The 13,992-nt window shown below is 45.3% G+C and overlaps 1 long non-coding RNA gene across 1 annotated transcript; it reads right to left on the bottom strand.

Moving 5' to 3' along the window:
• Window positions 1-1,061: 1,061 nt before the first annotated feature.
• On the bottom strand, window positions 1,062-8,981 carry LOC139018267 (uncharacterized). Its single transcript, XR_011472900.1, has 3 exons — window positions 8,891-8,981; window positions 5,126-5,335; window positions 1,062-2,802 (listed from the first exon to the last, which is right to left on the bottom strand). It is a non-coding gene; the product is annotated as an uncharacterized lncRNA (long non-coding RNA).
• Between the last annotated feature and the right edge of the window lie 5,011 nt (window positions 8,982-13,992).

The following is a 13,992-nucleotide window of genomic DNA, read 5'->3' as shown; positions in this document are numbered from 1 at the left end:
GAATCGAACCTGGGACCTTTCAGTCCGCAGGCCGACGCTCTATTCACTGAGCCAAACCGGTTTCGGCAACAGGTGTACTTCTGATGTATCAGTTCAACTCCTGCTCCAAGAGGCTATTGAAATTTAAGTCCAAAAGTAGAAGGGAGGGAGGTATAGCAAAATTCAAGTTCCTGCCCACTGGCTGATCCCTTTTTAAGACACTTTCCAGGAAATCCCACCCCGACATTTTCACTTCCATCTCATTGGCCACCCTTGACTACAAGGAAGGATAAATATAGACTTTTGGTTGGGCATATTTTTACCTGGAATAAAATCAGCGTTTTTTTGAAAAGAAAAAAAAAGAATGGATAGGCAGGTGAGACTCAGTGCCATCACCAAGCTCTTTGAGTCGGTAGCCAGGCTGCACGGGGCTTCGGAAGTCTCCAGAGCACATGTGAAATCAGGGAATATATCACAGAGGAAGGTATCATCTCCACTGTAGTTTCCAACTTCTGTTCCTTTTCTGGATCCCTGGATACAACTGTTCTAGAGAGTTAACTAACAAAGCATAATAAGAATCAGTGAGAACCTAAAAGTCAGCTCCACGAATTTCCACATAGGCCATCCTGCCTACACACACAGAAAAGTTTTTTTAACTGAATGGGGAGAAAGTGAGATATCCCTCCCCCTCCCCAAGCCAGAAGTATTTAACTCAACAACCCTTGGTTGAATGTCTGCTATCAGCAATTCCCACTGTTTCCAATATCAATAGCAGTGCTCACCTCACCTCTCATTACCTTCCTTGGGCAGTTAGTGGTCTCTATCAAAGAGGTCAGACGTGTGCAGGATGAATGCAGCAACAAGTATGCAATCCCTGTTTCCCTTTAGGATGAGTCATGTTAAGAGCCCGTTTTAAAGAACTATTTGCATTGACCTACAGAGACACTCCATATTTGCTGAGTCCAGCACCAAGTTATAGAAGGCATAAAAGAAAAACAAATCTCATATGGTTTTTTTCTTTTAATCTTACTTGGAAGATAAAGCACATAAAACAGTTAATACTTGAAATGGGTATTAAACAAACAAATCAAATAGGTCAGTGATGGGGTATAGGTGACTACACAAACAGGGGAGGCCCAGAGGTAAGGAGGCTGGTGCACGATGGTGGGTAGTCCAGCATGCAAAGGGAGGGTAAGGAGACCCAACACCATGGGCAGCCTGACAGCGAAAGCAGGATCCATCATGAGGAATCAAGCCAAAGTGGAGAAGTAGGGAAGACTTGGGAATTGAAGCAGGTGACTAGAGTTGGTGCTTTGATATCCAGCCCAAGCAAGAGGGTATACATAGGAGTTTGGCTATTAAGTCAAATGTTGGGGTACAAAGCTCAAACCAGGCACGAACAATGGTAGGAGAATATGGTACAGACTAAAATAGTTGTTTTAGCACAAACAAGTCTGCTCAATAGGGACAGAGATAAGATTGATGGTCTCAGGACAGGGACCATTACCCCCTCCATTCTGGTTCTCAGCCCCCTGCTTTGGGAATGCAGATTATGTTCTGGAAGTTAATTTGCAGCAGCCAGGGGAGCAAGTGTCTATGAGAGCTTGGGCTGTGATTGCAGCCCAGCAGGAGAACTTGTCAGATGCCTCATATCAGACTATGTAATGCCTGATATCAGGTTAATTGAATTTCCTCTACTGACAATGCCGGTATTTTGGGTCGACTTCAGTAGAAGTCGTAGCTTTGACATTATACCCAGAGAGTCTCTGATTTCAGAGGAGAATTTTCGTACGGTTGGAGGAAAGACCTTGTTGAAGGGCAAGCTCCTCACCTCCAGAGGGTAAGCTGTGTGAGCCAGAGAAACTCAAGCCCAGGGTGTGCCGTTAGGCAGCACACGCTCTCTGTGGTCTCCACAGACACCAACAATACATCTTATTTTCAGTGACTAGGTCAGAACTATTTGGTGTGTGGAGAGCCAGTGACAAATGTTATGTCTTGAGTATCAAGGTGAGATGAATGGCCTTGCAAAAGATTGAAAGAATTCTTTATTTTTCAGCAACAGCAGGTATGTACAGAGTTTTAGCATTTACAGTGTGCTTACTATGTGCCCTGCACAGTGTTAAGTGCTTCCAGCATAAGTTTCTACCATGTTTGGAGCATTTCCTATGTGCCAAGCAGGTGCTAAGTGCTATAGGAAGAGTTCTCCTACCTATCTTCTCCTTAGGAGAGCAAGCTGGAGCCTGCACTTTCCATATCTCATCACAACCCTGCAGGTCACACATGCTTGTTTTATGTTTTGTACATAAAGAAACTAGGGTCCCGAGTGGTTAAATAATATGAAAATCAATGAAGGACAAAGTTAGAATTCCCTCCCTGGACAGTAAGCCTGTGATCATTCCATGATACCCACTTTAACTTGATTCAGAGCAGAGGCCACAGCTTTTTAGTTCATCTTTACACACAAAGTATTAGAACAATAGTGGCCTGTGCTTCTTTCATAATGAGGATGAGCTTGCTGAATAACTGGGTGTGGAGCTCTTTGCTGACAACGAGACTTTGCTATCAAGATGGATCCTTCAGTTCCAGCCATCTTTTGATTGGTGCGTTGGATTTCCCGCCAGGTCCAGAGCTTATTGGTTCTATTTGCCTTGCTTCCTCTTGCAGTAGCCACCTTCCAGGAATATGATTAGAGTCACACTGAGCCTTCGACAGCGTGTGGTCTTGAGGTTTGAAATTCCCGGAGCAGCCAGTATGGGACAGTTCTTCAAGGTAATTAGTTAACCTCTCCCTTCTCTCAAAGTCTCAAGAGCTTGGCAGGAGAAGCTGTGGAAAGTGTGAGGCAAGGAATTGAACTCATCCTGTTCACAGTCATCAGTCAGCAGGCTGAAGTGCTTTCTGACAGAGTGAGCTGGCTGCCCTCTGTGTACAGGACAGCACGATTGCCTAGGGTCATGTCAGGAAGCCCGGAGTGCTGTTCTAGCCATTACCTCATCGCCTCCCGTGAGATTCATGGGCCCTGGAAGGAGCACAGGAGCTGGTGGAAAGGCTTCAGCTCAGCTCCCCTGCCCCAAGGTCAAGGGGCCAGGAGACAATCTTGGGGGCCCTGACAGCAGAGTCACAAATCAGGAGACCTGGCTGCCTTGTGGGGAGACTGAAGCCCCAGCCTGGGGCCTGCGCAGCCACCTTTATGAGCTCACATGGTAGTTAGGCGCTGCTCCCCGGGGGCAGTCACACATATTTATTGATGTGGAAGCACTGATCTCATTGGTTTTTAAATAACACAGTCTTGATAACTCATTAAATCCTAGTCATTTGCAGCTGGCTCCCAGAAATAGGAGAAGGAAGCTACCTTCTCCTTCAGGTCTCTAATAAGAACCTGACATTACAGAACACTTTCCTGAAAGACCCTCAGCGTTTTAATAGAATTCATCCTACCCTCGATTTACAGGTGGGAAAATGGAAGCATCAATTAAGCAACTTGACTGGCCCAGATTAAGTCTGGAGGAAAAAAGGTAGACCTTAGATAGAAGGTATATGGAAACTCTGCTGTGAACCTAAAACTGTTTTAAAAGATAAAAGTTATTATTTTTTTATTTTCTTTATTTTCTTTATTGATTAAGTTATTACATATGTGTCCCTATCTCCCTATTGCCCCCCACCCCACCCCCCAACTCATGCCCTCACCCCCCTGTTGTCTGCGTCCATTGGTTAGGCTTATAAGCATGCATACATATAAGCCTTTCCCTCTTACCCCACCCTCACCCTAGAACAGCCGTGGGCAAACTACGGCCCACGGGCCGGATTCAGCCCGTTTGAAATGAATAAAACTAAAAAAAAAAGACCGTACCTTTTTATGTAGTGATGTTTACTTTGAATTTATATTAGTTCACACAAACACTCCATCCATGCTTTTGTTCTGGCCCTCCGGTCCAGTTTAAGAACCCATTGTGGCCCTCAAGTCAAAAAGTTTGCCCACCCCTGCCCTAGAACCTACCCCTGGCCACTCTGCATTCTCCCTAGGCAGACCCTTCCTTGTTTGAATTATAGAAGGTGCCACGTCCTAGAATATTCATAACTTGCCAGCAGTCTCTATTCCCCCAACCCTGCTAACGAACCTAATTGATTTTCATTCATTTTCTAAAGTAATTTAGTAGCTTTCTTTTCAGCAACAACTAGAAAGACCAAAGGTAGTTTTCTATACAGACCACCTGTTACTGTGCTGGGTTGCAGGGGTGAGGTGTGGAGAATATATTTTAAAAGTACTTATATAATGTGCTAGGCCAATAGTTTATCCATTGCATCAGATTGTTTTCCTCAAAGTAAAGAATGATCTCCAATTTAGTTCCAATTTTTCAATCCAGATTGCTACATAATGTGTTGAATTAAAATGCAACATATGTACAAACTACATTTTCTTTTTTTCTCTCTATTTCACTGACTGTTCCTTCTCAGTCTCCTTGTCTAGATCCTTCTCATCTCCTGGTCCTAAGAGCATAGGAGTGCCTGAGGGCTCAGTTCCTGATCCTCTTTCCTTCTCTAACCAAACTCGCTACCTTGGTGATCCACCCAGTCTGGTGTCTTTAAGTGCCATTCCAAATATATGCTTTATTCCAGACCTCTCTCTTGAACCCAGACTTACCCAGTTGACATCTTCAACTCAGTATGTCAGAGACAGAACTCCTGATCCTCTCCTGCTAACTTGTTCCACTTACAGCAATCCCATATCTTGATGGCAACTTTATCTCTCAGTGTTCATATCAAAGAACTTGGAGTTATTCCAGACTTCTGTCTTTCTCTCTCTCTCACTCCTCATCCTACCTGTCAGGACTCCTTTTGGCTTTCGAATCAAAGTATATCCACAATCCACCACTTCCTACCACCGCCATTGCTGCCACCGTCTGAGCCAGCATCATCTCCAACCTGGATGTGGGCACTAGCATCCTGATCATCTCCCTTGAGTCTGTTCTCAACATGGCAGCCAGAGTTGTTACCTAAAATATTAGATTCTGTTACTCCTCTTCTCAAAATCCTCCAATGTCTTCCCACCTTCCTCAGAGTAAAAGCCAAAGTGCATACAATGGCCACAAGGCTCCACATCACACAACCCTCCTTATACTCCACTGTTCCCTTCCATCTCTGAACTCACCTTCCATTATTTTCTCCCTTTCTGGCTCTGTTCCAGCCAAGATCCAGCCGTCTTGCATTTTGCGTATTCTTGCCAAGCACACTTCCACCTCATGGCCTTTGCACCAATTGTTTCTTCTGTTTGGAATGTTCTTCCTTTAGAAATTTGCATAGTTATCCTCTTCATCCCCTTCCAGTTTCTTTCAATTCTCAAAATGGTAAACTCTCCTTCCTACATGAATTCATAGAAATTAGAGAAGAGACAGTTTTTAGATTAATTACATACACACACACACACACACACACACATACATATATATATTATATATACTAGAGGTCTGGTGCACGAATTTGTGCATGGGTGGGGTACCTCTGGGTGGTCTTCAGGGATCAGGCTAAAACCCTCAGTCCAATGCCACCTGCAGCTCCTACCTGCTGTTCCCGCTCATCCCAGACCTACTGTGCCTGCACAGGCTCGCGCCCAATCAGTCCTGATCGGCAGAGGTTCGCACTGCCACAGCAGTGCCCTGCATCAGTGCCCTCCCAAGGGGAGTGGCCTGCATGATCAGGCTGAAACCAGCTCTCCGACATCCCCCAAGGGGTCCCGGATTGCGTAAAGGTGCAGGCCAGGCTGAGGGACCCCACCAGTGCACAATCAGGCTGGGGAGGGACCGTGATCAGGCCAGGGCGGGACTGTGGGAGGGCTCCAGGATGTGTTCAGCCCATCTTGCTCAGTCCCGATTGCCAGACCCCAGCAGCGAGCTAATCTACTAGTCGGAGTGTCTCTCTCCTGGTGGTCAGTGCATGTCATAGCAAGCAGTTGAGCACCCTTAACATATCATTAGCATGTTACACTTTGATTGGTTATTTGGTTGTTCTGCCATCCAATCTATTTGCATATAGTTGTTCTCAATAATAGGAGAACTTCCAGCACAATAGAAAGAGAGCACTTCCTAAAAGTTGGAAAGCAACAGGATTGGATTAGTGTAGCAACCTGTAGGTGGAGATGTGAGCAATAGCATTGCCATTGCCATAGAAGAAGGTGAGAAGGATAACTATGCAGAACCTAAATAAAAAGCATTCCAGACAGAGGAAACAACTGGTGACAAGGGCTGGAGGTGGGAGTGTGCTTGGTGGGAATAGGCAGGGCCTCTACATCCAGAGCCAGTGGAAGCTTGGACCAGAAGGATATCCCAAGACACTCAAACCATTACAACTCTGCCTTGGTCTTCCCATGCCCTAGAGAACACATGGGGCTCATATTTCTGGGGCCCAGACTCCAACATAAAATACGTCAAGGTGAATAAGGAATGGGAAAAGGTAGGTCACAGCGTTTAGTAAGAGGGTCACTGGGAACCTTAAACAGAATGGTGTGGAAGTATGGTTAGAGCAAAAGTTAAATTTGAGGATTCACCAGAAGAAACTGGAAGGTCAGGATCAGGGACTGTGGGTTTAAAGTTGAGACTCTAAACTACTAGTGTAGGAGGCTTGGAGGTCTAGGAAAAAAGAGCTTGTATTCAGGGGAAATAATGATAGTCCTCGACGTAAAGGCTAAAGTAAGCTGCCTTCTGATCCATGTCTGTCCTGTTAATAAGAAAAATGTTTTCCAAGCAGGAAGGGGCTTCTTGGGGAGGAGGCACAGGGCGTGTACTTTAGAGAAGAGAGGCTCTGGAACTCTGGAGGGACATTAGGAAGTGGGGAGGTGAGAAGGGAGGAGAGCCCTACGGGGAGATCTCTTCAGAAATACACTTCACCCGCCACAGTCCTGCTCCCTGGGGTTGGGTAAGGAGAGGCCTCTTTTGTGCACTCATTCCAGTTCTGCGATGCTGGCAAAGGAACCAGGATGGGAGAAGGAAACTTTAAAAAAAAAAAATAAGTGAACTTGTTTACTTGTATTAGTCATATTTATTTCTATTAGAAAAAAGTGATGTGATTCAGTATTCTACATTAAAATCAGCCCATGAATTATCTGTCCCATCCTGTCTCATGTAATTATTGGGCAGCAAAGCCACTTCATGATATTTTCCAAAAAGATGTCTTAGTTACTTGCATTTTAATATAACGTTAATATTCCTGGAAAATATGTGACATGACATACTTAAATAATCAAATAACACCATACTTTATAAACAGTTATACATCATAACTTATTACAGGAAGTCCGAGACAGGGCAAAATTAGGTCTCATCAACATAACTTCTATGCATACAATAGAGAAATGAAGTGTTTATATAATACTGTGACTATAAAAAAAATATCAGATATTTCCATGAAAGTAAAACACGCTTATATCACTGTTTCATAATACTTTCTCACCCCTATTTCTGTTCATCAAGCCTGGCTTCCTGTCCTCAGCTGAATGGTTTCCACAGACACCCTTTTGGGAAACATCATAAAAAACCTTCACTGGCCAATAATTGCGTGGGACAGGATGGACAGAGATTCATGGGCAGGTTATAACGCACCTAATAACATCACCTCCTTCTCAGATCCTGACCTTGTGGAATCATCCTCTTCTTTTTCTTTTTTAATATATTTGTATTTATTTCAGAGAGGAAGGGAGAGGGAGAGAGAGAGACAGAAACATCAATGATGAGAGGGAATCACTGATTAGCTGCCTCCTGCATGCCCCCTATTGGGGATTGAGCCTGAAACCCAGGCATGTGCCTTGACTGGGAATTGAATGAGACTTCTTGGTTCATAAGTCCATGCTCAACCTCTGAGCCACACCAGTCGGGCTCATCATCTTTTTCTTATTTTCAGCTTGAACAGGTCAGGTTCTTGCTTCCTATTGGCCATTCATCCATTCTTTAATCCATAAGCCAGTTACTCAGTGCTGGACAATGAGACAGAATTTGAAGATAAAAGACAATACGTCCCGCCAAAACCGGTTTGGCTCAGTGGATAGAGCGTCGGCCTGGCGACTGAAAGGTCCCAGGTTCGATTCCGGTCAAGGGCATGTACCTGGGTTGCGGGCACATCCCCAGTAGGAGATGTGCAGGAGGCAGCTGATCGATGTTTCTAACTCTCTATCCCTCTCCCTTCCTCTCTGTAAAAAATCAATAAAATATATTTAAAAAAAAAAAAAAAAAAAAAAAGACAATACGTCCCTGCCAATACTTTCAAGAAGCCTGCTGTACAGTGCAGGAGACAGGCAGTTGAGACAATTCCTGGGCAAGGTGTTAAATGGCATGATTGGTGTGCTCATTGGGGCCTGGAGCAGACATCCTAATCACCCTGGAGTCAGTTCAGGCATGTCCACCGGTACATACCCCTAAACTAACTGAATTCAAATGGGGTAAAAGAAGGGCATTTCAAGCAGAGAGCGAGCGAGTTGCACAAGGATCTGGAGGCCGAGACAATACAATCTAGGTGAAGAGTGTCTCTGAGTCTCCTGGGGACAGAGCTTTTCTGGATCTTCCTTGTAGAAGGAACGAGAGGCCTTCCCTGGTGTGGAGACTTCACTTCATCGTGGGAGTTCAGCAAGCCTGTGTTGGATTCCATGTACTGGCTTCTCTCCCACTCCTACCATAGGAAAGCACATTTCCCTACAGATCAGAAATATATGTAAGAAGGAAAGCTGTCTACGGAGAAACTCAGATGTGAGTAATATATTTGTGATGAGTAGAAGACTAGCAATCCTTCCCCCTTACCACATGGGGGAATGTCTGACACCTGCCTGGCAGTAGACAGATGCTGCTGTTATTGCTTCTGGAATAAACATAAGGGTCACATAGCAGAGCCCCCAGCCAACAAGAGGCCCAGTGGGAAGGAAGTGATAGGCAACCTTCTGGAGGAGACAGGGAAGCTGTTTCCCACTGTCCCTGTAGGTTGTAGCTTGTGGGCTCCTGGAAGACTTGCTTGGACAATACATCTGTTCATCCGTTTCTCAAGTTTCCCACTGGTTGGAGTTTCGAAGATATCTGCTGAAAAGCACAAATGTTATCCAGTGAGATGTCTCATTAAGCTGACACCAGATGATTGCCCTTAGTCTGAATTCAATGATACCAAGCAAGGTCTGAGGACTAGGACAAAAGAAATAGGCAAAATTTAACGGAAAGAAGAAAAATTTACAAGGTATGGAGCATGGGGTAGGGTAGGCGAGGGGTAGTAACAAGAGGCTCTTTGTGCCCTTTGGGGGAAGGGTTCTACATGAGAACAGGAGATGATCCAAAGAACAGGGCACCAAACTAACCTCCTCACAACTTTGCATAATGCCAGACCTCCTGTACAGAAAACCTAGAAGCAAAACATTTTGTCATCCTTGGACGGAAAGTGCAACACAGAGATGCTATCTCAAGGAAGGAGGGGACGACTCAGAAGTGATAAGAGTCTAGGTTAGATGGATCATGGGGCAAAAGGTATGGAAGCTGAAATGTTATTAAATAGTGATTAAATAGAATACCGGCATCATGGCTGCTTTGCTACTTCCTGTTTCGAAGTTATCTGACGTTATTCTTTATTCCTTTTCACCTGTTTTTCCCCCACTGTACTTGTTTTCTATTGCTGTGTAACGGATTACCACAAATTCTGTGATTTACAACAACACACATTCATTATCTCACAATTTCTGTGGGCCAGGAGTTTGAGTATGACTGAGCTGAGTCCTCTTCTCAGGTTCTCATAATACTGAAGTCCAGGCATCAGCCAGGCTGCAAACTTATCTGGTGTTCAACTGGGAAGAGTTCACTTCCAAGCCCATTCAGGTTGCTGTAGGTCAGAGGCTGACCCCCAGGCCCTAGAGCTTCCCCACATCATTCCTTGCCATATGGACTTCAACATGGCTGCTTGTTTCAGCAAGCAGAGGTTCCTGTCCAGTCTGCTAAAAGGGAATCTTATGTAACATAAAGTACCCCTGAGAGTGACATCCTATCACTTTTGCCATAATCTATTGCCTGGAATCAGGTCACAGGTGGGAGTGTGTCCCACCCACACTCAATAGGAGGGTATTATACTGGGAGTGGACACAAAGGGGTGGGAAATATGGGGGACACCCTAAGGTCTGCCCAGCAAACCCACCCTCAGTCTTGTGCTAGGTGGCTGCCACTAACAACCTCTTCTAAATTAGATTCTTATCCTCCACCCCTAGGGAAAAGTCTTCAGCTCTAGAAGATGTTGGTATCATGTGTTTGATCCTGCCCTATACGTAAGCTTGAATTAATCATCTTAGAATATGGAGGCACTCCGTTCTCCTCAAGTGCCCATCTCCTCTGTGGTTTTTTCTCAGTACCTGAGAGTGATACTTGGAACTGTAATGTGCTTCTCATTATGAATCCAGGCTTGCTGTTATTCTTCCTGTTCCTTCTATCCCACGGCATCTATATTTATAGCAGCTCCTCTTTCAGGAAAATAATTTCACCACAATTTTTGGCTTCTTGTTTTCCTTCCTTGACTGAGTACATGACGAACCGCTGCATCCCAGGGGCTGTTTTTACCTGCAGTCTTTGAATTATTATACTACTGGCCAGCTTTGCCTACTGGGCCCCCTCGCGCTCTTCACTTCTCTACTAATGTGATTTTTCTTGTGAGTCCTTGGTTTTATCTTCCTGCATCTCACCTGCCTCTAGGGAAATTATCAGCTGTGAGTGAGATGGCACAGTCTGCACCTCACTCTATCTCGAGGAATGCTTCCTGCATAATCAATTGAAAAGATACCAGGCTAAGAAAAACACCACCCCTGGCAAACAGCTGCTGGTGCGGCCTAATGAATACAGTGCTCACTGGGATTGTGTAGCATTTCTGCATTTCTCACATTCTGAGCAGAAATCTAATCTTTCTTACTCCTGCTTTTCCCTCCTCTCTCATACATTTGCTTGAACTCTCTCTCCTTTTCACATTACCTCCAGACTTCCGTTTTCACCAAATGTTTTAGGTCCCACAGACCTGACTTTTTCTAGTCTTTACCATGAAGTAAAGACTCTAATCCCTTACTTGGTGGCCATCTCCCATGTAAGACCAATTCTTTATGCTGCAAGGGGACCAATTAGGAAAGTATTTTTCTTTCCCTAAAGGAATTTCATCATGGCTCAAAATAATTCAGCCAACTTCCAGAAGTTTCTTTCTCCCAGCATGTTTAGCAGCAGGAAGAGTCAAATGTTCCTTAGTGCCTATGGCTCGCTCCCCATATACACAAACAGGTTTGACGAAATTCAGTTTTTAAAAAAACATCCAGTTGAGATTAGAAAATCCCAAATGTTTTTCAGCTTGAAGTTTCCACTTCTCAACCAACTGTTTTTATATCCTGTTGGCTCAGCCTAAACCACTGACCATTTGGAAATTGTGTTGGTAGGAGGCTTGTTTATTTTCCAGGCCACTAGGAGACCTGGTAGGACATGATTTTTATGGCTCTGTATCAAATGCACCACTAATTATGTGTGCACTGCAGTACATATAGGCAAGAATAAACCTTGTTAAGGTGTTATGATATAAGACATACTCCTTAATGAGTTTGTTCTCAATGGGTAATAGACGAAGGCCTGCAAATATTACTTCTATAACACACAGATAAGTTATATATTAACTACATACAGTATTTTATTTAATACTAGAGGCCCGGTGCACAAAAATTTGTGCACTCGGGGGGAGAGGGGGTCCCTCAGCCCGGCCTGTGCCCTCTCGCAGTCTGGGACCCCTCGGGAGATAACGACCTGCTGGCTTAGGCCTGCTCCCGGGTGGCAGAGGGCAGGCCCAATCCCTAGGTGCAGCCCCTGGTCGGGCTCAGAGCATGGCCGATTGGGGAGTTGGGGCGCCGCCCCCTGTCATGCACAGAGCAGGGCGGATCAGGAGGTTGCGATGCCACCCCTAGTCACGCTCAGGGTAGGGCCGATTGGGGGGTTGGGGCACCGCCCTCTGTCACACTCAAGGTAGGGTCGATAGGGAAGTTGCGGCGCCACCGCCTGCCACGCACAGAGCAGGACCCATCAGGGGGTTGGGGCTCTGTACCCTGTCACACACAGAGCAGGGCCCATCAGGGGTTTGGGGAGCTCCCCCCTGTCATGCACAGAGCAGGGCCAATAGGGGAGCTGGGGCACCGCCCCCTGTCACATACAGAGCAGGGCCCGTGGGGGGGGGGGGGGATAGTTGAGGCGCCACACCCTGTCACACTCAGGGCAGGGCCGATGGGGAGGTATGGCTCTACCCCGTCTCACATAGAGCAGGGCCCATAGGGGGGTTGGGGCGCCGCCACTGTCACACACAGAGCCGCAGGGCAATCAGGGGGTTGGGACGCCGCCCTCTATCACCCACAGAGCAGGGCCGATCAGGGGGTTGGGGCACTGCCCCCTGTCACACACAGAGCCGCAGGGCAATCAGGGGGTTGGGGCGCCGCCCTCTATCACCCACAGAGCCGCAGGGCAATCAGGGCGTTTGGGTGTTGCCCCTTGTCACGCTGATCTCGGTGCCGGGAGGCCTCTTGGCTCTGCTGATCCCGCCCGGCAGGGTCACAGATCCGGGTCCCAGACTGCAGATAGCCTTGCCTGCTGCCGCCTGCCTTCAGTATGCAAATTAGCCGCCATCTTGTTGCTTCAGGGTGGGGGTCCCCACTGGGGTGCCTGGCCAGTCTGGGTGAGGGGCTGAGGGCTGTTTTCAGGCTGGCGGGTGACTGAAGCTCCAAACCTCTCCTTTTTTTCTTTTTTTTTTATTCTGGCATTTATTTACCTTCTATGGCTGTCACTGGAGCTGAGAGCCGGCTTTCTCTCTGAGGCTCGGCTGAAAGCAGGTTTCTGGCCTTTGTTTTCTGTATTTGAAACAATGTTGCGACTCCAGCTCTGAGATCCCCGCTGACTGACAGGAGGTTTCTGGAGTTTTGTTTATCTTCTATAAATGTTACTATGTTTCCAACTGAAACTCAGAGGCCAGCGGGGAACGTTGGAGTCCACAGCAAGCAAGCCTCCTGTTAGCTTCCAGCTGCCTGGCTGCCGGCCGCCATCTTGGCTGACAGTTAATTTGCATAAGGATACGCTGATTAGCCAATGGGAAGGGTAGCAGTCGTACGCCAATTACCATGTTTCTCTTTTATTAGTGTAGATATGGGTTATATTATATATTGACTAAAGTATATATTGACCATACATAACATGTACATATATATATATATATTCAAATAATATTTGAATGCTGACAGTAAAAAAGCCACAATCTCTTCCATGGCCTCTGACTCACCTACACTAGTCCTGATCCTCAGAGATAATCAGTTTTTAATGATTTCTGTTTGGAGGTTCTGTGGTAGTTACCCTAAATAATATGCGTTTATTGTTGTTTCTGGTTTGTGGACTTTAGACATTTAGCTATTAGCTTCATACTATATGATCTATGAGGGTTTAGCTTCTGTTTTTCCCTGTCCCTCTCTCTGGAAAGTTTTAGGATAGTCTCATAATCTTTGCTGTTCTAAAAAACTCACTATATTGTGTTGAGGGGTATCTGTCTTCATTAATTATGCTGGGCATTGAGTAAGCTCTTTATATTTAAAAATACTTTCCCCTCAACTCTGGGAAATGTTTGTTTTAGATTTGTTTTGATCATTTTCTGTCCTCTCTTACCTCTATTCTCTAGAATTCCTGGAATGAAATGTCAGATCTCATTAGGACTGATCTTCAATGTCTCCTGATTTTTTGCTCATTGTTTCTTCCTAACTGCCTTTTGTTTTATTTTCTAGGAGCTTTCCTCAGCTTGGCCTTATACCCCATCTACCAAATATTCCATTTTCACAATGTATTTTTAATTTCCAAAAATTAATTTTGTTTTTTTATTATGCCTTTTGAAAAATATACAACATTGTATTTTTTTTTGTTTGTTTTCTCCATGCGAAAAATTTTTAAGTACTTCTGAATATACGGAATTTGTTTTTATTTTTCTGTAAATTCTCTTCTACTCACTTAGGTTTCTCTTCCC

Source organism: Myotis yumanensis, unplaced genomic scaffold (assembly GCF_028538775.1).
Source record: "Myotis yumanensis isolate MYYU_CA2020_CCGP unplaced genomic scaffold, mMyoYum1.0.hap1 SCAF_10, whole genome shotgun sequence".
In the NCBI taxonomy this organism is placed as follows: Eukaryota; Metazoa; Chordata; class Mammalia; order Chiroptera; family Vespertilionidae; genus Myotis; species Myotis yumanensis.
The sequence above is the reverse complement of the archived record's forward strand: the minus strand, read 5'-3'. Positions and strand labels throughout refer to the sequence as shown.